This window comes from Amblyraja radiata, chromosome 1 (genome assembly GCF_010909765.2).
Source record: "Amblyraja radiata isolate CabotCenter1 chromosome 1, sAmbRad1.1.pri, whole genome shotgun sequence".
In the NCBI taxonomy this organism is placed as follows: Eukaryota; Metazoa; Chordata; class Chondrichthyes; order Rajiformes; family Rajidae; genus Amblyraja; species Amblyraja radiata.
The window spans coordinates 186458711-186481428 of NC_045956.1; the positions used below are offsets into that span (position 1 = coordinate 186458711).

Consider the following 22718-nt stretch of genomic DNA (forward strand, 5'->3'; position numbering starts at 1 on the left):
CCATATCATATTCATTGGTACACAAAAATGCTGGAGAAACTAAGTGGGTGCAGCGAAGGAAATAGGCAACGTTTCGGGCCGAAACCCTTATTCAGGCATATGATATCATATTCATTAACCACTAACTGCGCCTTCAATTCATCCACCTTATTACAAATGATCCTCGCATTAAGGCACAAAGCTTTCAGGTTTGTTTTTCTTATCGCCCTTCCGCCATTTGCTTCTGTCCTCCTACAACAGTGAGTGGTTTTACAGACAATGAAGATGATTGTGAACGATTGCGGCAGGATCTGGATCAATTGGCCAGGTGGGCTGAGGAATGGTTGATGGAATTTAATACAGAGAAATGTGAGGTGTTGCATTTTGGAAAGTTCAACAAGGGCAGGACCAATACAGTGAATGGTCGGGCTCTGGGGAGTGTTGTAGAGCAGATGGATCTTGGAGTGCAGATATATGGTTCCTTGAAGGCCAGGTCGCAGGTAGATAAGGTGGTCAATAAATCGTTTGGCACTTTGCTCTTCATCCGCCAGTGTATTGAGTATAGAAGTTGGGAGGTCATGTTGCAGTTGTATAAAACGTTTGTGACATTGCATTTAGAATATTGTGTTCAGTTCTGGGCACCATGTTATAGGAAAGATATTGTCAAGTTGGAAAGGGTAAAGAGAAGATTTACGAGGATGTTGCCAGGACTAGAGGGTGTGAGCTTATAGGGAGAGGTTGAGTAGGCTGGGTCTCTATTCCTTGGAGTGCAGGAGGATGAGGGGGGATTTTATAGAAGTGTATAAAATCATGAGAGGAATAGATTGGGTAGATACACAGAGTGTCTTTCCCCGAGTAGGTGAATCGAGGACCAGAGGACATAGGTTTAAGATGAAAGGGAAAAGATTTAATAGGAATCTCAGGGATAACTTTTTCACACAAAGGGTGGTGGGTGTGTGGAACAAGCTGCTGGAGGAGGTAGATGAGACAGGGACTATCACAATGTTTAAGAAACATTTAGACAGGTACATGGATAGGACAGGTTTAGCGGGACATGGGCCAAATGCAGTTAGGTGGGACTAGTGTAGATGGGGCATGTTGGTTGGTGTGGGCAAGTGGGGCTGAAGGGCCTGTATCCATGCTGTGTCACTCTATGACTCTGAATGACTCTAATACTCTATCCAAGCATCAATATAAGGAGGACAAAGCTGTTGTGACCTACTCAGGGATTTTCAGCACGATCTTTGTCAGTAGCCAAGTGTTAAAAACTTCCCAAAATCCAACCAAGTGCAGCAGAATAGTAAGCTATCTGTCACACTACTCTGCATTTAGGCACGGCTACTGGAATAGAATGAAATTTCCAGTTCTAGACACATGTCTTACAGCAACTATAAACAATCTTCAGGGCAGAAAGCACCGGCCGACATTTGTTTACAAGACGTTAACTCCCAAAATGTTAATTTGCAAGTCGAGTCGGTAGTCAGGAATGCAGATGCATTGCTAACATCTATTTTGAGAGGGCTAGAATACAAAAACTGGGATGTTAAACTGGAAAGGAACACTCTAGTACGAAAGAACTGCGTTGTACAGGGCCCTAGTGAGAACACAGGAGTCGGACATTCGGCCCTTCGAGCCAGCACCACCATTCAATGTGATCATGGCTGATCATCCACAATCAGTACCCCGTTCCTGCCTTCTCCCCATATCCCCTGACTCCGCTATCCTTAAGAGCCCTATCTAGCTCTCTCTTGAAACTATCTAGTGAACCGGCCTCCACCGCCCTCTGAGGCAGAGAATTCCACAGACTCTCTGTGTGAAAAAGTGTCCATTCTAAATGGCTTACCCCTTATTGGACCCCTCGTCTCCATTCTAAATGGCTTACCCCTTATTCTTAAACTGTGACGCCTGGTTCTGGACTCCCCCCAACATCGGGATCATGTTTCCTGCCTCTAGCGTGTCCAAACCCTTAATAATCTTATATGTATCAATAAGATTTTCTCTCATCCTTCTAAACTCCAGAGTAGGGTTGAAAGGGAAAGATAGATCAGCCATGATTGAATGGCGGAGCAAACTTGATGGGCCGAATGGATATTTTTAAGACAGATATAGGTAGATTCGCGATTAGTACAGGCGTCGGGGGTTACGGGGGGAAGGCAGAAGAATGGGGTTAGGAGGGAGCGATAGATCAGCCACGATTGAATTTTGGAGCAGCCTTGATGGGCTGAATAGCCTAATTCTGCTCCTATCACTTATGAATGGCCTAATTCTACTCCTACAACTTATGAAAACAAACTTGGAAAATTATCGCCATTGCTTCAACGTTGCTGTGAATATATTATGGAACTTTCTACACAACAGACTGGTGTTAATAACTTCACCATAAGGATGGCAGCGGTTCGTGACGTTGATAATACCAAGACGTTTTTGAAGAAACTTAAGGATGAATCTTGCCCTTCCAATGTCCGGTGAATTTCCGGAATTCTCTGTCCTTGGGACATTTGTAGTATTTAAAGAGGAATTAGGCATTTTACTGAGAGATCGGAGAATTCCGGGCTATGGCGATTTGGCATAGGAAAGGAGGAAAGGAGGAAAGGTCTGTGGTAGAAGACACTTTATTGGAATTCATCAGTGCATGGTTTGAGAACAACAGCATCCATGAATTGTGGACGCAGCCCAGACAATCACAAACCAACCTCCCTTCCATCGACTCCATCTACACCTCGCGCTGCCTTGGCAAGGCCAGCAGTATAACCAAGGACCAGTCTCACCCCGGTCACTCCCTCTTCTCCCCTCTCCCATCAGGCATGAGGTACAGAAGTTTGAAAACATACCACCACCAAATTCAGGGGCAGTTTCTTCCCGGCTGTTATCAGGCAAGTGAACCGTCCTCTCACCAACTGGAGAGCGGTCCTGACCTCCCATCTACCTCATTGTAGACCCTCGGACTATCTTTAATCGGACTTTACCTTGCACTAAACGTTATTCCCTTTAACCTGTATCTGTACACTGTGGGCGGCTCGACTGTAATCATGTATAGCCTTTCTGCTGACTGGATAGCACGCAACAAAAAAGCTGCTTTTCACTGTACCTCGGTGTGTGTGTGTGTGTCCTAACCTTGTACCTTGAGATCCCTCTGTTCTTCCACACTGTTCATTCTCTCCCTCTCTCCTTCCCACCTTCTCTCAACCCTTTAATCCTCCCCTTCTCCCATTATTTTTCTCTTCCTCCCCGTTCTCTCTCCCTCTCTCTCACCCTCCGTCTCTCTCCCTCGTTGTACTCTTCCTTCTCTCCCCCACCGCTCTTTTCACTCTATATCTCTACCCTGATCTCTCTCCAGAGGGAAGGGGAAGAGGGCAGGGATCCTCTCGTTAGACTTTACAGCAGTAACCCGAGTCACAGGTCAAGTCGGGGGCGAGCACTTCTTCGGGTTCACAGGCTTCTTCACGGCACTGACAGACAATAGCTCTTTCCATTGTCAATATAACTGTGGAGAGACAAGACTGTCAGACCCTCCCTCTATCTCCCTCTGCCCCCTCTCTCCTCTCTACACCCATCCCCCACCGCTCCCTATCTCCACATCTCTCTCACCCCTTTCTCTCTCCCTAACACTCTTTCTCCCTTTCTCCTCCTCTCCCTCCCTATCTCTCTCCCCCTCCCTCTTTCTCCCCTCTTTCACCCTCTCCTCTCTCACTCCCGTCTCTCTCCCTCCCTGTCTCTCTCCCCTCTCCCTCCCCATTCTCCCTCTGTCCCACTTTCTTTCCCCTTCTCTCTCTTTCTCTGTACCCTTCTCCCACCCTCTACAGCTTTGCTCTCTCTCGCTCCCCATATCTATCCCACTCTCTCTCTCTCTCTCTCTCTCTCTGTTTAAGCTCCTCTCCCCTCTCCCTTGATGGATTCAGAGAAAGGTGCGCGGGAGAGAGAGAGGGAGGGGGGGGAGGAGGGAGAGAAGAGAGAGAAACAGGGGGGAGAGAGAGGGTGGGGAGAGAGGAGGGAGCGGAGAGAGAAACAGGAGGGAGACAGGGAGTGGGGAGAGAAAATTACCAGAGATGGGTGTGAGGAAGGGGGGTGAGAGAGTGGGGGGGGGGGGGGGGGGGGGGGGGGGGGGGGGGGGGTATTGAATTGAATTGAATTGAATTGAATCCTTTATTTGTCATTCAGACCTTTCGGTCCGAACGAAATGTTGTTGCCTGCAGCCATACATGTAATAATAACACACAATAAACAAGAGTAGAGAGAGGGGGAGAGAAAAAGGGGAGGGAGCAAAGGGGGAGGGAGAAAATGCAAGTAGGGGGAGAAGGGGAGAGAGAGGAGTGGAGGGAGAGAGGAGTTAGGGAGAGAGTGGAGAGAAAAAGGAGGGAGGGAGAAATAGAGAGGGCGAGAGAGAAAGGAATAGAGTGAATGGGGAGAGGGAAAGAGGAAGAGAGAGAGAGGGCAGTGAGAGAAAGAGGAGGGAGAATGAGTGGGGAGATGGAGAGTGAGTGGGAGAGAGAGTGGGGAGAGAGAATTACCAAATGGGTCCTGGGTTGGGTCCTGCATGGATGGGTTAGCAATGTCGCTCCCACCACCACCAGTAGCAGCGCTCCCCACATCTCGTCCGGGCTCTGCTCAGTTTCTGGATCCTTTTTTTTTTTTAATTTCAAAATAGACTTTATTCAGGTAATAAATATATACAATACATGAACCGTGCGAAAAATTAATCCGACATTTTCGGAGGCTATACAAATTGTTCAATACAGTCTATATACATTTCTCAAATTTCACAAATCTGTCCCCCACTCGTGCCACTCATGTGGCCCCCTGGCGTGGGATACCTTCCCTTATTTTGAGGGGCGTCTCCATCATACCGTGCCCCCCGTGTCCAGCAGCGGGAGGACCCTAGACTGTGGCCCTCCCCCACCGAGCTTCAGTGAGTTCCTCAGCAGGTACTCCTGCAGTCTGCAGCGGGCCAGTCGGCAACATTCCCTGACGGACATCTCGCTCTGCTGGGTGGTGAACAACACTCGGGCAGACCAAAGGGCATCTTTCACCGAGTTGATGACCTTCCAGCAGCACTCGATATTAGTCTCTGAATGTGTCCCTGGGAACAGTCCGTAAATCACAGAGTCCTCTGTGACGGAGCTGTTCGGGATAAAGCATGCCAGGGACCCTTTCAGACTCTTTTTGCAAATCCACACTATGCGAAGAGATGGGCAACCGTCTCCTCTCCATAGCAGCCATCCCGGGGACAGTGTACGCTGGTACTGAGGTTCCGACGGTGCAGGAAGGATCTAACTGAGAGGGCTCCCCTCACCGCCAGCCAAGCCAGGTCTTGGTGCTTGTTGGTGAGTTCTGGCGATGAGGCATTTTGCCAGACAAGCTGGGCAGTCTGCTCTGGGAACCACGCCACCGGATCCATCGAGTCCTTTCCCTGCAGTGCCTGCAGGACATTCCGTGCTGACCACTGCCCGATGGACTTGTGGTCAAAGGTGTTGGCCTAGAAGATCCTTTCCACAGACGACAGATGGGGTGGCAATGTCCAGCTGACTGGCACATTGCGTGGCATCTGCGCCAGGACCATCCTTCGTAGGTAGTGACATTTAGTGCCCACGTGCCTTGGCTCTACACTCCGCCTGATGCAGCCACACACGAAGGTGGCCATCAGGATGAGGGCGACGTTGGGCACGCTTTTACCCCCTTTGTCTGCTGACTTGTACATTGTGGCCCGTCGCACCCGGTCTATCCTCGACCCCCAGATGAACTGGAAGACGGCCCGGGTGATCCCTGTGGCGTAGGAGGGAGGGACAGGCCACACTTGCGCCAAGTACAGCAGCCCCGAGAGCACCACACACCTGTGGACCAAATATTTTCCGGTTATGGAGAGGGAGCGTTGCCTCCACAGCTCCAGCTTCCTCCCCACCTTGGCTATCCGCTCCAGCCAATTCTTGTTACTCGACTCAGCCCCCCCGAACCAGATCCCCAGCACCTTCAAGAAGTCAGGCTTGATGGTGAAGGGGATGGAAGATCGGTCGGGCCAGTTGCCAAAGAGCATGGCCTCGCTCTTCCTGCGGTTAATCCTGGCTCCCGTGGCCGACTCCAACTGGTCGCAGATGCTGATCAATCTGCGGACCGACCTTGGATCCAAGCAGAAGACGGCGATATCGTCCATGTACAGGGAGGTTTTGACGAATACATTTTTCAAATTCCACAAAACTGTCCCCCACCCGTGCCACTCTGTGGCCCCTGTCCAAGTAATAAATATATACAATGTGTGAACCGTGCGATAAATTCATCCGACATTTTCGTAGGCTATACAAATTGTTCAATACATTTGATACATCTTTTAAATTCCACGAAACTGTCCCCAACCCGTGCCACTCATGTCGCCCCCTGGCGTGGGATACCTTCCCTTATTTTGAGGGGCGTCTCCACCATACCGTGCCCCCCATGTCATGCAGCGGAAGGAACCTAGACTGTGGCCCTCCCCCACCGAGCCTTGGCGTTGGCTGCACCAAGCTTCAGCGAGTCCCTTAGCACGTACTCCTGCAGTCTGCAGTGGGCCAGTCGGCAACATTTCCTGATGGACATCTCGCTCTGCTGGGTGGTGAACAACGCTCGGGCAGAACAAAGAGCGTCTTTCACTGAGTTGATGACCCTCCAGCAGCACTCGATGTCAGTCTCTGAATGTGTCCCTGGGAACAGTCCGTAAATCCCAGAGTCCTCTGTGACGGAGCTGTTCGGGATAAATCGTTCCAGGGACCCTTGCATATTTCTCCAGACTCTTTTTGCAAATCCACTCTCTGCAAAGAGGTGGGCAACCGTCTCGTCTCCATAGCAACCGTCCCGGGAGCAGCGTGCGCTGGTAGTGAGGTACCGACGGTGCAGGAAGGATCTAACTGAGAGGGCTCCCCTCACCGCCAGCCAAGCCAGGTCTTGGTGCTTGTTGGTCAGTTCTGGCGATGAGGCATTTTGCCAGACAAGCTGGGCAGTCTGCTCTGGGAACCACGCCACCGGATCCATCGAGTCCTTTCCATGCAGTGCCTGCAGGACATTCCGTGCTGACCACTGCCCGATGGACTTGTGGTCAAAGGTGTTGGTCCGGAAGAACCTTTCCACAGACGACAGATGGGGCGGCAATGTCCAGCTGACTGGCACATTGCGTGGCATCTGCGCCAGGCCCATCCTTCGCAACACCGGGGACAGGTAGAACCTCAGCAGGTAGTGGCACTTAGTGCCCACGTGCCTTGGCTCTACACTCCGCCTGATGCAGCCACACACAAAGGTGGCCATCAGGGTGAGGGCGACGTTGGGCACGCTTTTACCCCCGTTGTCTGCCGACTTGTACATTGTGGCCCGTTGCACCCGGTCCATCCTCGACCCCCAGATGAACTGGAAGACGGCCCGGGTGAACCCTGTGGCATGGGAGGGAGGGACAGGCCACACTTGTGCCAAGTACAGCAGCCCCGAGAGCACCTCGCACCTGATGACCAAATGTTTCCGGTTATGGAGAGGGAGCGTTGCCTCCACAGCTCCAGCTTCCTCCCCACCTTGGCTATCCGCTCCAGCCAATTCTTGTTACTCAACTCAGCCCCCCCGAACCAGATCCCCAGCACCTTCAAGAAGTCAGGCTTGATGGTGAAGGGGATGGAAGATCGGTCGGGCCAGTTGCCAAAGAGCATGGCCTCGCTCTTCCTGCGGTTCACCCTGGCTCCCGTGGCCGACTCAAACTGGTCGCAGATGCTGATCAATCTGCGGACCGACCTTGGATCCGAGCAGAAGACGGCGACATCGTCCATGTACAGGGAGGTTTTGACTTGAATGCCCCCACTGCCTGGCAATGTCACTCCTCTTATGCTCGCATCCTTCCTGATGGACTCGGCAAAAGGTTCAATACAGCAGACAAACAAGACAGGAGAGAGAGGGCAACCCTGCCTGACTCCAGACCTTACAGGGAAACTGTCTGATTCCCACCCATTGATTTAGACTGCACTACGGATGTTGGTGTAGAGCAGTTTGATCCAATTTCGGATTCCCTCCCCAAAACCTATTTTAGAGGGCACGTCCCTCATGTACGTGTGCGATATCCTGTCGAAGGCCTTCTCCTGGTCCAAGCTGACTAGGCAGGCATCCACCCGTCTGTCCTGCACGTAGGCGATGGTATCTCTCAGCAGCGCTAGGCTGTCTGAGATTTTCCTGCCAGGTACAGCACAGGTTTGGTCCGGGTGGATCACCCGTCCCAGAGCAGACTTGACCCGGTTGGCGATGGCCTTAGACAGGATCTTGTAATCCACATTCAACAATGTTATGGGTCTCCAATTCTTTATATCCTTCCTCTCCCCCTTCTGCTTGTAGATTAGGGTGATGCTGCCCTTCCTCATGGAGTCTTGACATGCTGCCGGCTAGAAGCATGTCGTTGTACACTTCCAGCAGGTCCGGGCCCACCCAGTCCCACAGAGCCGAATACAACTCGGCCGATAAGCCATCGCTTCCGGGAGTTTTACTTGAGTCAAAGGAACGGATGGAGCCAGTCAGCTCCTCTAGGGTCAGTGGTTGGTCCAGACTCTCCCGCAAGACCTCCGTGATAGAGGACAGGAAGTTCTGGGAGGCGGTGCTGTCTGTGGCCTTTCTGTCATACAATTCCGTGTAAAAGGATTTGCAGATCCTCAGCATGTCTGTCTGCGAGGATGCTACCGAGCCGTCCTCCTCCCTAAGGCTGTTGATCACAGAGCTCCCCCTGTGAACCTTATGGAAGAAGAAACGTGAGCACGTCTCATCCTGCTCCACATGGCTGACCCTGGATCGGAAGATGATCTTGGAGGATTCAGAGATAAAGAGCCGAGCTCCTGTCTTGTTTGTCTGCTGTGTTGAACCTTTTGCCGAGTCCATCAGGAAGGATGCGAGCATAAGAGGAGTGACATTGCCAGGCAGTGGGGGCATTCAAGTCAAAATCTCCCTGTACATGGACGATGTCGCCGTCTTCTGCTCGGATCCAAGGTCGGTCCGCAGATTGATCAGCATCTGCGACCAGTTTGTGTCGGCCACGGGAGCCAGGGTGAACCGCAGGAAGAGCGAGGCCATGCTCTTTGGCAACTGGCCCGACCGATCTTCCGTCCCCTTCACCATCAAGCCTGACTTTTTGAAGGTGCTGGGGATCTGGTTCGGGGGGGCTGAGGCGAGTAACAAGAATTGGCTGGAGCGGATAGCCAAGGTGGGGAAGAAGCTGGAGCTGTGGAGGCAACGCTCCCTCTCCATAACCGGGAAAAATTTGGTCATCAGGTGTGAGGTGCTCTCGGGGCTGCTGTACTTGGCACAGAAGGAGCAGTTGTTGCAAATCTGTCTGGAGTTGGCACAATTCCCTCTGACTCTGTTTTGCTCTCTGAACCCCTTTAACTATGAAGAACCTCTTAATGTTCTCCTTGGTTGCTTCCCACCAGTGTCGGGGAGTCAAAGAGGGGCCTCACCGTTCTCCAACATGCGTAGTCCCTCTTTAGCTCCTCAACGTTCTCTGGGGTCAACAGCTTCACATTTAACTTCCACGTCCCTCTGCCTGCCTTCCGGTCCTCCTGTTGGTGACAGGAAGCCTGAAGGAGGCAGTGGTCAGAGAAGAACACCGGCGTGAGGTCGGTGTGTCTCACCGTGACGGCCTTCGTCGTGAAGACGAAGTCTATCCGGGATCGGGATGAACCGTCCGATCTCCACCAGGTGAACCGCGGCTGGGACCCGCCTGCAGGGTCGCTGAAGGTGTCGTGCAGCTTTGCGTCTTTTACCGTTTCCATCAGGAACTTGGACGTGCTGTCCAGTCTGTTGTTGGCACTGCCGGATCGTCCAGCCGCATCAATGATGCAGTTGAAGTCACCGGCCAGAACGAGCTGCCGGGACGTGGCCAACAGCACTTTTTTTTTTTTTTTTTTTTTTTTAAATTATGAAACTACTTTTATTCAAAAAATAAAAATAAACATAGAGTATTAACACAATCAAAGACTGCCTATGCTGACAGTTTACAAACAAATGATCGTCAAATTAATAACGTCAACGTCAACTGGACCCACGAATGGCCGTTGAAGGTCGAGTGTTCCGTTTATCAACAAAACACTGACCAACAGCACTGGGAGCTGCTGGAGAACGGCCAGCCGCTCGCTCCGCACGGGTGGGGCATACACATTAATCAACCGGAGCGGAGAACCACGGTACATAACATCCACCACGAGGAGACGCCCCCCAACCACCTCCCTGACCTCAGTGATGGCGAAGTTCCCTCCCCGCAGCAAGATCCCCAGGCCGGAAGCACGACAGTCATTACCCTCCGACCACGACAGTCCGTGGGGCCACCATCGCGACCACCTCCGATAGCAGCGTAGATGTGGCAACCCGCACTCCTGGAGAAAAGTCACATCTGCCTTGACCTTGGCCAGGTACTGTAAGGTATTAACACATCGCGCAGTGCTCTTCACACTGTGCACATTTAAAGATGCCAGTTTGAGCTCCATTGTCTTTAGTCACTGACCATTTTCGTGTTCTCTCATGCCCACCGCTTCGGTGAATTGCCTCACCTTTCCAGGGCTCAGGTACCCGGCATCCTCAACAGGTTGGGTTTCCCGTGTCGTAACCCAAGGTGTCGTTGGGGGGGGGCTGCTCGTTTTACCATCTTCTGGGTGCGCCGCTTCCCCCATCTCTCGTGGCTGGGGCGCGGTGACAGACTTACTGCTCCCGGAAATTCGGAGCTGGGGCCCATTGGCCGCTACAATGCTCCCGGTTGCCCGGAGCTGGGGCCCATCGGCCGCTACAATGCTCCCGGTTGCCCGGAGCTGGGGCCCATCGGCTACTGCACTGCTCCGGATGCCCTGGAGCTGGGCCCCATCGGCTGCTGCGATGATCCCAGTCTCCAGGGGCTGGGGCCCAACGGCTGCTGTACTGCTCCCGATGTCCTCGGGCTGGAGCCCCTCGACCGCTGCTCTGCTCCCGATGCCCTGGGGCTGGAGCCCCTCGACCGCTGCTCTGCTCCCGATGTCCTGGGGCTGGAGCCTCTCGACCGTTGCTCTGCTCTCGGTCTCCTGGTGCTGGTGGACAATCGGCCTGGACCTTCTCCTTTCCTCCCCGGTTTTCTTCCTGTGGGGTTTCCCGTTCGCCTCATCCTCCGACGAGGAGAGGTTGCTGCCTTCTGTCAGGGAGAGAGATCGTTTTTTGGGGGGTTTTTTGGGCTTGCCAACCCCTTCTGGCCTCTGCTCCTTGTGCGACATCGTCCATGTACAGGGAGGTTTTGACTTGAATGCCCCACTGCCTGGCTATGTCACTCCTCTTATGCTCGCATCCTCCTGATGGACTCGGCAAAAGGTTCAATACAGCAGACAAACAAGACAGGAGAGAGAGGGCAACCCTGCCTGACTCCAGACCTTACAGGGAAACTGCCTGATTCCCACCCATTGATTTGGACTGCACTACAGATATTGGTGAAGAGCAGTTTGATCCAATTTCGGATTCCCTCCCCAAAACCCATTTTGGAGAGCACGTCCCTCATGTATGTGTGTGATATCCTGTCGAAGGCTTTCTCCTGGTCCAACCTGACTAGCCCGGAGCTGGGGCCCATCGGCCGCTACAATGCTCCCGGTTGCCCGGAGCTGGGGCCCAACGGCCACTGCACTGCTCCCGATGCCCTGGAGCTGGGCCCCATCGGCTGCTGCGATGAACCCGGTATCCAGGGGCTGCACAGGGTATTGCGGATACCCTGTCCTCCCGCTCCAGTTGCAGCTGCCATTGCTACGATTCCAATCAGCAATTTGCAGCTCTTTCAACTTCAAGCCAAAGCACCCAAGCCACCATTTGCAGTAAGTAGTGCATTTCAACTTCAAGCCAAAGCACCCAAGCTACCATTTGCAGTAAGTAGTGCCTTTCAACTTCAAGCTAAAGCACCCAAGCCACCATTTGCAGCAAGTAGTGCCTTTCAACTTCATGCCACCATTTGCAGTAAGTAGTGCCTTTCAACTTCCAGCCAAAGCACCCGCCACCATTTGCAGTAAGAAGTGCCTTTCAACTTGAAGCCAAATCACCCGCCACCATTTGCAGTAAGTAGTGCCTTTCAACTTCAAGCCAAAGCACCCAAGCCACCATGTGCAGTAAGTAGTGCCTTTCAACTTCAAGCCAAAGCACCCAAACAACTATTTGCAGGCAGTGCCTTTTTACTTCAAACAAACCATGTTTTCATTTTCAAACCACATTAAGGGTACTCAGTTGTGTAGACATTTGTTCAGTATTATTCAGAGCTCAGAGAGACGTGACCTTGGCTTCATCCATCTTGCAGAGACTAACTGAGGCACACCACTTCCGGGTTTTATAGTTCCTCCCCCTCCCTCCAGCAGGGGCAGCAGAGGGAATGGTGAATGTTTTTTTAATATTAATGTCCCTCTGATTTTTCATCGATCGGAAAAATCCTCCGCATCCGTAAGGCGGAGAGGGGCTCTGAGCGAGGTGGCCCAAAATGACGGCTGTAGGTGGTGGCGTTCTGTCGGAAATCGCAGCACAGTGGGCCAAATGCGGTCAAGATCAGAGATTTAGTAATATAGATAGATAAATATAAGCAATATTTATGGCTTATGTTCCTTATATCTTATAGGCAAAAAAAATAAAGGCAAATATAATTGCCTTTATGGCTTATGTACATCATGAGAACAGCTCATGTACATCATGAGTTGCTTTAAATCAAAGTTGCTTCTGATCCATGAGGAACTTTGAAATCTATTATCTCTATCTTGCCACTCACACAGAAACACTCATACCGTTCCCCCACAACACTGATTATACCAAAGATCATAGAATGCATATGGTCCAAAGACCTTTCATTGCGCATTGTCGCTCATTTTAGAAGCAGTATCCCTTTTTTTTTAAAGCACCTTATTTATTATAAACAAAGATCATAATGGTCTAAGACCAAGATAAACTCCTGCAAAATCCAATGGACTGACGTGGATTAAACTGCGAGAGGCATAACGGCAAAGATCCTATAGCGGAGCATAAGATCTTTGCATAACGGAGTCTTATTCCTAAAGTGGCGGAAGTTCCATTACGTGCCACACGTCAGTCCATTGGATTTCGTAGGAGTGGTCTATCTTGCTCCTCTAGTATCTTCAGTGTTCAGTAACTCTGTTTTTCATTTGTAAATCAGGGGAGAGCGCGAACGCAGTCCCCCACTACCACAAATTTTGCAGTCGAGTATCCCGCATTTGGGGACATCGCAGGCGTCAGCACACCCGAAGTGCAATGGGATAGCCTCGTCCTGGGAGAACCACCTTGGTGATCATGGTGTCTCCCCTGCCAGGTAAGTATGCTAGAATATCGTCGCTCTCTCCCAACCAACCTCTACCATTACTCTTTCAAGTCAGTACGAGCCAAAAATGTAACATGTTATATTGCACTTGATTGCCGAAACAGAAAAAAGGACATATTTTCGCCTTTTTCTCGTTTTGCCTCTGATCTTTTTCATATTTGCCCGTTTTCCCTGCTGCTCACTTTATTTGCATTTCTTCCTTTAAAGGAAGCAGCCTTTGCCCAATTGCCGCCGACTTGCAACTACTGAGCATCGCCTCTGGGTGGCAGTCTGCTCCACCGCTGACGTTTCGTTCACCGAAGTTAGATACAAATGCTGGAGTAACAATTCAATTCAATTCAACTTTATTGTCATTGCACAGATACAAATATGGGTACAACGAAATGCAGTTTAGCGTCAGTCCGTAGTAATAGTGCAATATAGAAATAAAAAATACAGAATAAGCAAACAATGTGGACCGAGAGACTGGAGAAATCTATCGGCGGGAGTCCGAGTTCAGCAATGTGATGGTGTTGTTGTAGAAGCTGTTCCTCATCCTACTAGTACGAGACCTGAGGCTCCTGTACCGCCTCCCTGATGGGAGGAGGGCAAACAGTCCATGGTTACGGTGGGAGGGGTCTTTGATGATCTTCCCGGCCCATCTCAGACACCGTTTTCGGTGGAGGGCATCCATGGCAGGGAGCGGGGCACCGATGATGTACTGAGCGGTTTTCACCACCCGTTGTAGTGCCTTCCTGTCCGCTACGGTGCAACTGCTGTACCATACCGTGAAGCAGGTGGGCAGGATGCTTTCGATGGTACAGCAGTAAAAGTTGGTCCAGATCTGGGGGGACAGGTGAGCTTTCTTGAGCCCCCTCAGGAAGTAAAGGCACTGCTGCGCCTTTTTGATCAGCTTGGAGGTGTTGAGGGACCAGGACAGATCCTCCGAGATGTGTATCCCGAGGAATTGTAGTTGGAGACGCGCTCCACCTCAGTCCCGTTTATATGGATGGGGGTATGTCTGCCCCCTCTGTTCTTCCTGAAGTCAACAATAATTTCCTTCGTCTTCTTGGAGTTGAGGACGAGGTTATTGTTGGCACACCAGGTTGTCAGGTGCTGGACCTCCTCCCTGTAGGCTGACTCGTCGTTGTCACTGATCAGTCCTACCACCGTGGTGTCGTCGGCAAATTTAATGATGGCGTTGGAGCCATTCTTAGGGATGCAGTCATGGGTGAAGAGGGAATAGAGGAGAGGGCTGAGCACACAGCCTTGAGGCAGTGTTATAGTGGAGGAGCAACTTAGCTGGTCAGGCATCTTCTCTGGAGGGAAGGAATAGGCGACGTTTCGGGTCCAGACTCTTCTTCAGACAGAGTCAGGGGAAAGGGAAACGAGAAATGTAGACAAATGTCTATATGTAGAACAAATGAATGAAAGATTCGCAAAAGCGGGAGGAATCATAGAGAAGGTGCAGCGAGAAAGGGTGTTGCAGAATTCTCGTCGGATAGAGGAGGATGTCGCTGCGAATCCAATCCATCGCTCATGGCCGCTCCGTGCCTCGGCACCCAGCCAGGACACACAGAACCAAGGCCCTTAATGCCACCAGTTATGCAAGGTCACAGTGAGTCTGAAGAAGGGTCTCGACCCGAAACGTCGCTAATTCCTTCTCTCCATAGATGCTGCCTCAACCGCTGAATTACTTCAGCATTTTGTGTCTACACGCAAGGTCACAGACTGTGCAACAGGTCTCATCCTGGAATAACATGGAACTGAATATTATTAGTAGAAACAAAGAACTTCAGATAAAATGTGTAAGAAGAAACTTGCACGTTAGACTGAGGTTCACGTGTACCTCCTCTAACCTCATCCAGTGTTCTTGATTTGTACGGGTGTCATTGATTAGTACGAGTGTCAGGGGTTATGGGGATAAGGCAGGTGAATAGGGTTAGGAGGGAGAGATAAATCAGCCACAATTGAATCATTGAATGGCGAAGTAGAGTTGTGTAAGAAGGAAATGCAGATGCTGGTTTAAACCGAAGATAGACACAAAATGCTGGAGTAACTCAGCAGGTCAGGCAGCATCTCTGGTGAAATGGTATAGGTGTCATATCGGGTCGAGAGCCTTCATCCAACTGAGAGTCAGGGAAGGGGAAACTAGAGGTATGGGAAGGTGCAGAACCGAGCAGAGCCTGCATCGATGACTCAGGAAAGGTGGAGCCCCTGATGGACTGCGGACGCAGTGATAACGAAGGAATACAAATGGTGATATTAGCAAGAGGGCTAGGGTGGAGACGGAGAGAGAGGGGATGCAAGTTTACTTTAAGTTAGAGAAACCAATGTTCATACCATTAGGTTGTAAGTTGTCCTAGCTAAATATGAAGTGCTGTTCCTTCAATTTGTAGAGCATCATCCGAGATGTCTTCGTCTTTAGGGAACGGGGGTTCACCTCTTCTACCATAGAGGTTGTCGCATGTGTCTCCTCGGAATCCCGAAGTTCCACTCTTGCTCCCACTCCCCCCCCCCCCACTCGCAATATGGACTGCAGATGCTGGTTTACAAAAATAGATGCAAAGTACTGGAGTAACTGAGCGGGTCAGGGAGCATCTTTGGGAAACATGGATAGGTGATGATTCGGGTTGGGATCCTTCTTCCAAATAAAATCCTCCAACATTTTCTCCACCTCTAATGGGATCCCACTACTAACCACATGCTCCCATCTCCACCCCTTTTTGCTTTCCGCAGACAGTTCCCTCCGTAACTCCCTGATCATTTCGTCCCTTCCCACCCAAACCACCCCCTCCCCAGGTACTTTCCCCTGCAACCACTTGTTCTTTGCTGACTGCTGCAGCCCACAGCATCAGATGACCTGCAAGGTGCCGATACCATAGACAATAGGTGCAAGAGTAGGCCATTCAGCCCTTCGAGCCAGCATTCAATGTGCTCATGGTTGATCATCCCCAATCAGTACACCATTCCTGCCTTCTCCACATATTCCCTGACTCCGCTATTTTTAAGAGCCCTATCTAGCTATCTATTGAAAGCATCCAGAGAACCTGCCTCCACCGCCCTCTGAGGCAGAGAATTCCACAGACTCACCACTCTCTGTGCGAAAAAGTGTTTCCTCGTCTCCGTTATAAATAGAAACATAGAAAATAGGTGCAGGAGTAGGCCATTCAGCCCTTCGAGCCTGCACCGCCATTTGATATGAAATGGCTTACTACTTATTCTTAAACTGTGGCCCCTGGTTCTGGACTCTCCCAACATCAGGAACATGTTTCCTGCCTCTTGCGTGTCCAAGCCCAGTTTTATGTTTTAATGAGATACCCTCTCATTAGATTAGATTAGATTAGATTATTTAATGACCACACAGTCAAGCTGGTGGAATTCAGGTTCAGTACAGGATGTTACAAGGTAGGCTGATTCCCGTCAAACATAACATAAAACACAACATCTTACAATATACAGTTCATGCATGGGGAGGATATGTGCTCATCCTTCTAAACTCCAGAGTGTACAAGCCCAGTTGCTCCATTCTCTCAGCATATGACAGTCCTGCCATCCCGGGAATTAACCTTGTAAACCTACGCTGCACTTCCTGAATAGCAAGAATGTCCTTCCTCAAATTAGGGGACCAAAACTGCACACAATACTCCAGGTGTGGTCTCACTAGGGCTCTGTACAACTACAGAAGGACCTCTTTGCTCCTATACTCGACTCCAATTGTTATAAAGGCCAACATGCCATTCGCTTTCTTCACTGCCTGCTGTAGCTGCATGCTTACTTTCATAGACTGATGTACAAGGTCCCCCCCGATCTTGTTGTACTTCCCCTTTTCCCAATACATAACAGCAATGAGGGGAACCAAGATCAGCTTCACTGGTGGCTTTCAAATTCATTAAGTGAATGAAAAATAAAATGGATTTGAGTGAAGCTTCACCTCACCCTTCATCCCTCGGCCTTTTATACCTCACCCCCTCCCTCACCCTCCATCCATCACCTCCTCCATTTCCCCCCCCCCCCCTCCCTCCATCACTCGCTCTCCATTCCTCACTATCCCTCCCCCTCTCCCTTCATCCCTCAATCTCAATCTCCATCACCACCCCCCCACTCCATTACTCACCCAACCCACCTCTCCCTCTATCCCTTATCCTCTTCCCTGTCCCTCCCTACCCCTTCACCCTCCCCATCACTCCCTCCTCTCCCCTCCCATCTCCCTCTTCCTCCCCTTCTCTCCCTCTCCCCCTCTCTCTCTCCACCTCCCCTCTCTCCCTCTCTCCTCTCTCTCTCCTCTCCCCCCCAGTGATGGCCGGCATCCGAGTGTCCACATCCATCAGACCAAATGTACCAGCGCACGCGCATCAAACCGCCGGCCCCGGCGCACGAGCATCTCCTCCCACCAACGGTCGCTGGCGGGCGGTTGCGGCGCGTGCGCAGTGTGCTGGGCGGCCGTTTGGCGGGAAGGGAGCGGCGCCGCCGGGCGCGGGGGGAGAGTTCACCCGCGGACATGACGTGTGGTCGCCTCACTCCCGGTAACCGCAACCTGTCTGTGACAGTGAGTGTGAGTGTTGTCCCACTTTGTCCCGTGTTCACAGCCGGACGGCCCTTCAGCCCATAGAGTCCGTGCTGCCCCCCTCAGACACCCATTGAACCCAACGCTACCTCGACATTTTACTCCCTCCCCCTTCTCATCAGCGGCGGAATGAGAAGCCGCCCTCACACCCCAGGCCGGCAAACCTCCCCTCAATAGCGGGGGAATTAGGACATAATCCCCCGGGACATGGAGTTTTATTTTAGGTTTAGTTTATTATTGACGTGTGTACCCAGGTGCAGTGAAAAGCTTTGATGTGCAGAGGCTGTGCAATCAGATCAGATATACCGTATACAAATATTAACTGTTACAAAACTTTGAGATTATAAAATGCAAGTCTGCAATTTATCCCATCAGATAAAGCATAAAAAGAAGTTTAATTTGACACCTAATTCACTTTCATATCTTCAGTATTAAAACATTTATGACCATTTTCATACTGAAATTAGCATCTTGTTCCCTATTGCTTTTTCCATTGACTTAACACAAAAGCTGTGATAGAAACATAGAAACATAGAAATTAGGTGCAGGAGTAGGCCATTCGGCCCTTCGAGCCTGCACCGCCATTCAATATGATCATGGCTGATCATCCAACTCAGTATCTTGTACCTGCCTTCTCTCCATACCCTCTGATCCCCTTAGCCACAAGGGCCACATCTAACTCCCTCTTAAATATAGCCAATGAACTGGCCTCGACTACCCTCTGTGGCAGAGAGTTCCAGAGATTCACCACTCTCTGTGTGAAAAAAGTTCTTCTCATCTCGGTTTTAAAGGATTTCCCCCTTATCCTTAAGCTGTGACCCCTTGTCCTGGACTTCCCCAACATCGGGAGCAATCTTCCTGCATCTAGCCTGTCCAACCCCTTAAGAAGTTTCTATAAGATCCCCTCTCAATCTCCTAAATTCTAGAGAGTATAAACCAAGTCTATCTAGTCTTTCTTCTGATCGAAGACAAAAGCCAATAACTTTCTTAAATATTAAGAGAACTGAATGAAATTTTCAGTTATTTCAGTTATTATAGATTGAAGCATTCTGAAGCATTCTGAAACAAATATGAAACAATCTTACTTGGATGACCTGAAATTAAAGCATATAATTGGTTAGTTACCTAATTGTAGCTAATTACAAAATTCAAAACATCTATCCATTTCTTAAGAAAAGGTTAACATTTTTAAATAGCGTAAGTGTCCAAATTCACACAAGAATTCACAATATAACATGATTTATAAATCTCACTGTCATGAATTTATAGGGGGGTTGCACGTAAGGTCACTGGGTCATAGGGCTTGACGCATGTAGCCGCTCAATCCATCTGGAGGACATCCGTAACTTCCGGTATATGTTATTAATGCAAGAAACGCGTACTTTCCAACCTGTTAAAAACCGCCAAAATGTTGAATTTTTGAGCTGTAAAAAATTGTGGAAGTCGGGGTAAGTGTGAGAGACATGTACCCAACTTCAGAATTCCAAAAGTGAAGTGAAATGAAGGTAAAGAGAAGCGAGAGCTGAAGGGACAACAACAGCTAAATTGCTTGGCGAACATTGGCCGTGCAGATATCAGAATTAAAAATATTGGGAATTATCGCGTAACAGTAAGGCATTATTTGTGTTTTTTCTTGATTCTTGGTATCTTAAAAAGTCTCAGAAGTGATAAATCTGGTTGTAAATTTTGCTTCAGAGGCGTTTTCTTTTGGTATGTAAAAACCCATGAGAACCATGGGCGATTAAAAAAATTTACAGCCAGATTTATCACTTCTGAAACTTTTTAGATGACAAAGGAATGGGGGGGTGGGTGCAGAGTCCGCGTTCACCCCGGAGGGGAGGGGAGGTGTTGAGGGGTACGGGGGGGGGGGGGGGGGGGTGAGGGGTGCGGGGGTGGGTGGTGAATTTGGGGGGGCGTGGGGCCGATGAGATGTTTATCGCCACCAGGGGAAAAATGTGAGTAGGATGTGTTAAAATGGGAAGGGTGTGGCCTAGTGTTTGGAAGAAAATAGGTATTAACCAGATTGACACATACACACACACACACACAAACAAGACACAGACTTTTAGTTATATTGAGATATATAAATATATACTGATCTTTTATGTTGTTTATTATGAGTTTTACAGATTACTATGTTCACATATCTATTGTGCTGCTCCAATTTTGTTCAATTTCAGGACATGACAAAACACTCTTGACTCTTGGAACTGCAGATGCTGGAAACTTGAGCAAAAGACATAAAGTGCTGGATTAACTCAGTGGGTCAGGCAGCATCTCTGAGGAAGGGTCTGAAGAAGGACCCGAAACATCACCCATTCATTCTCTACAGAGATGCTGAGTTACTCCAGCATTTTGTGTCTAGCATCTCTGAGTTTAGTTTAGAGATACAGCACGGAAGCAGACCCTTTGGCCCACTGGGTCCTCGTCGACCAGCGAACCCCGCATATTAACACTATCCCACAACCACTAGGGACAATTTTTACATTTACCAAGCCAATTAATCAACATACCTGTACGTCTTTGGAATGTGGCAGGAAAATGAAGATCTCGGAGAAAACCCACGCAGGTCACGGGGAAAATGTACAAACTTCCTGCAGAAAAGCATCCCTAGCCGGGATCGAATCCGGGTCTCCGGCACTGCATTTGCTGTAAGGCAGCAACTCTATCCGTGCCGTCCTGTGCAGCGTCTGGAGAGCAGCATCTCTGGAGAGAAGGAATGGGTGACGTAACGGATCGAGACCCTTCACTCATGTCGGGAGAGGGAGATACGTACATAAGGTGGTGTAAAGTGTGAAAATAGGACAAAGGGAATGGAGATCAAAGCTCATTGGTGGCTACGTATGAGGTGGTGATTGGCAGATGTGTAGAATAAGTGACAAAACTACCTGAGGGAAAAGACAAAAGGGTATCAGATGTGGAGAGAAGAGAAATGTATTGTGAGGCTGGAGGAAGGAACAGGGATGTAATGCTGAGGCTTTATAAGGCACTGGTCAGACCATATTTGGAGTATTGTTAGCAGTTTTGTGCCCCATAAGGATGTGCTGGCATTGGAGAGAGTCCAGAAGAGGTTTACGAGAATGATCCCAGGGTTTACTGGAATAATCCATAAGAGTTCGATGGCACTGGACCTGTACTCAGTGGAGTTTAGAAGGATGAGGGGGGTCCTCATTGAAACTCTTCATATAGGGAAAGGAATAGAGTGGGTATGGAGTGGATGTTTCCACTAGTGGGAGAGTGTTAAAATTTGTTCTGCTTGAAGTGTAGAAAAATCAAAGAGTCAAAATCTCTGTGAAAAGCTCTTTACTAAGTCACCTGGGTGAAATAGAATATCATCCAACAGTGTGCACATATGTCCACACCATAGACTGGCGATACAGAGAAATTACAAGCATCTATATACTGATAAAACGACCATAGCCACATGGCTAGTAACAAAGAAGCTTAGTTAAACACAATGGATCCCATTAGTTACATTTGGGGAAATGCAGGAGTACAGTGGGAGACAGACCAGCTGCGCAGGCAAGAACAGTTCTATTGTATACCTTGCCCCTCCCATACAGCTTGCTGGTATCGCAATGGAATGCTAGACGCAGGGCTCTCGCTTAACTTTTTTCCCTGTTGCCAGCCGGGCAACCTCGGCAGCTTTTTAGGTTGCCAAATGACAGCTTAGGTGGTCATTTAAGACGGCTTGCATGACGTGTGCGATAATGTGCTCAGACGAAGTGTGTAGTTACCAGTCGGAATTATGCTCAATGAAGCATTCACATATTATTTCTGCTTCAAATAAAGTCACAAACTAAACATATTCACCAATCAAGACATGATATATACCACAATGACATACAGCAAAATTATAATACAGTATCTCAACTCTTTTTACACATTACAATTAATGCAATTTTTATTATTTCTTTCCACTTCCAAACGAAAATGTGGTTGGATTATTCAGCGTATGATCAACTTGTGTCAATAAATCCTGGACCTTGATAACATATATGCTTAACCATGCACACTACAGATTGATGCAAGCATGATGTCTGTGAAGGACCGAAAATTACCATGACATGGCCATAGCATGGGTCGTTATTGCTATTGGTACAGAAACACTCTCGCTTCCCACATAATTTATCCACAACAAAATATACAGGTTGCAAGGCATTTTATGATAATAGCTGTTAAAACTGACTATACCCATCTGACAGGTTAAACATTACACTGACTAACAAGAGATGGCCAAAGGACATAAATGCAGCAAATGTTCCTTTGGCAATATATTTAAAGGTGTCAAGATGCCACATTACCGGACATTCAGATTAGTTGTATGTGCTGTAAACAGCATGAAGATACAAAGTTTGTAAGCAACAAATTAAAAAAAAAATTCCGTCATTCCCACTTCAGAATTAACGTTAAAATTTCAACTGAAATATCTCCTGACCAAATTTGTGATGTATATGACCAACTGTAGAAGTAAAACGTGGATAAATACAACGTACAGCTGTGAATGTTGCTCATTAAATAACTACAGCACTGATACTCCATATTAAGAGCATTGATTTGCTGTTAAAATGAATTCTGTAATAACGTGTCAATGGTAGCAGTGACAATCGAACACTGCGGTTTTAATGTTTCACGTGCTCACAATTTAATTAATCCATCTTTATGGATTAAAACAAATAATAACATTGGGAATTAAAACACATTTGATTGCATTCCGTTATCAAACATAGTCAATGTTCGTTCTGAAGACATTTCCAGCACAATAGGGTCGGGGGTGTGTGTGTGAGTGTGTGAATCAGTGCAGGATGGATAGGTGGCAGTGGGGGGGGGGGGGGGGGGGGTGGTTGAGAAGGCAATCGGTGCGGATTGGATGGATTGAGGCAGGGGAATTAGTGCATG

At 49.2% G+C, this 22718-nt stretch overlaps 1 non-coding gene across 1 annotated transcript; it reads right to left on the reverse strand.

Moving 5' to 3' along the window:
• Positions 1-13108: 13108 nt before the first annotated feature.
• LOC116983815 lies at positions 13109-13272 on the reverse strand. The gene has a single exon (XR_004414819.1). It is a non-coding gene; the product is annotated as a U1 spliceosomal RNA (small nuclear RNA).
• Positions 13273-22718: the final 9446 nt, after the last annotated feature.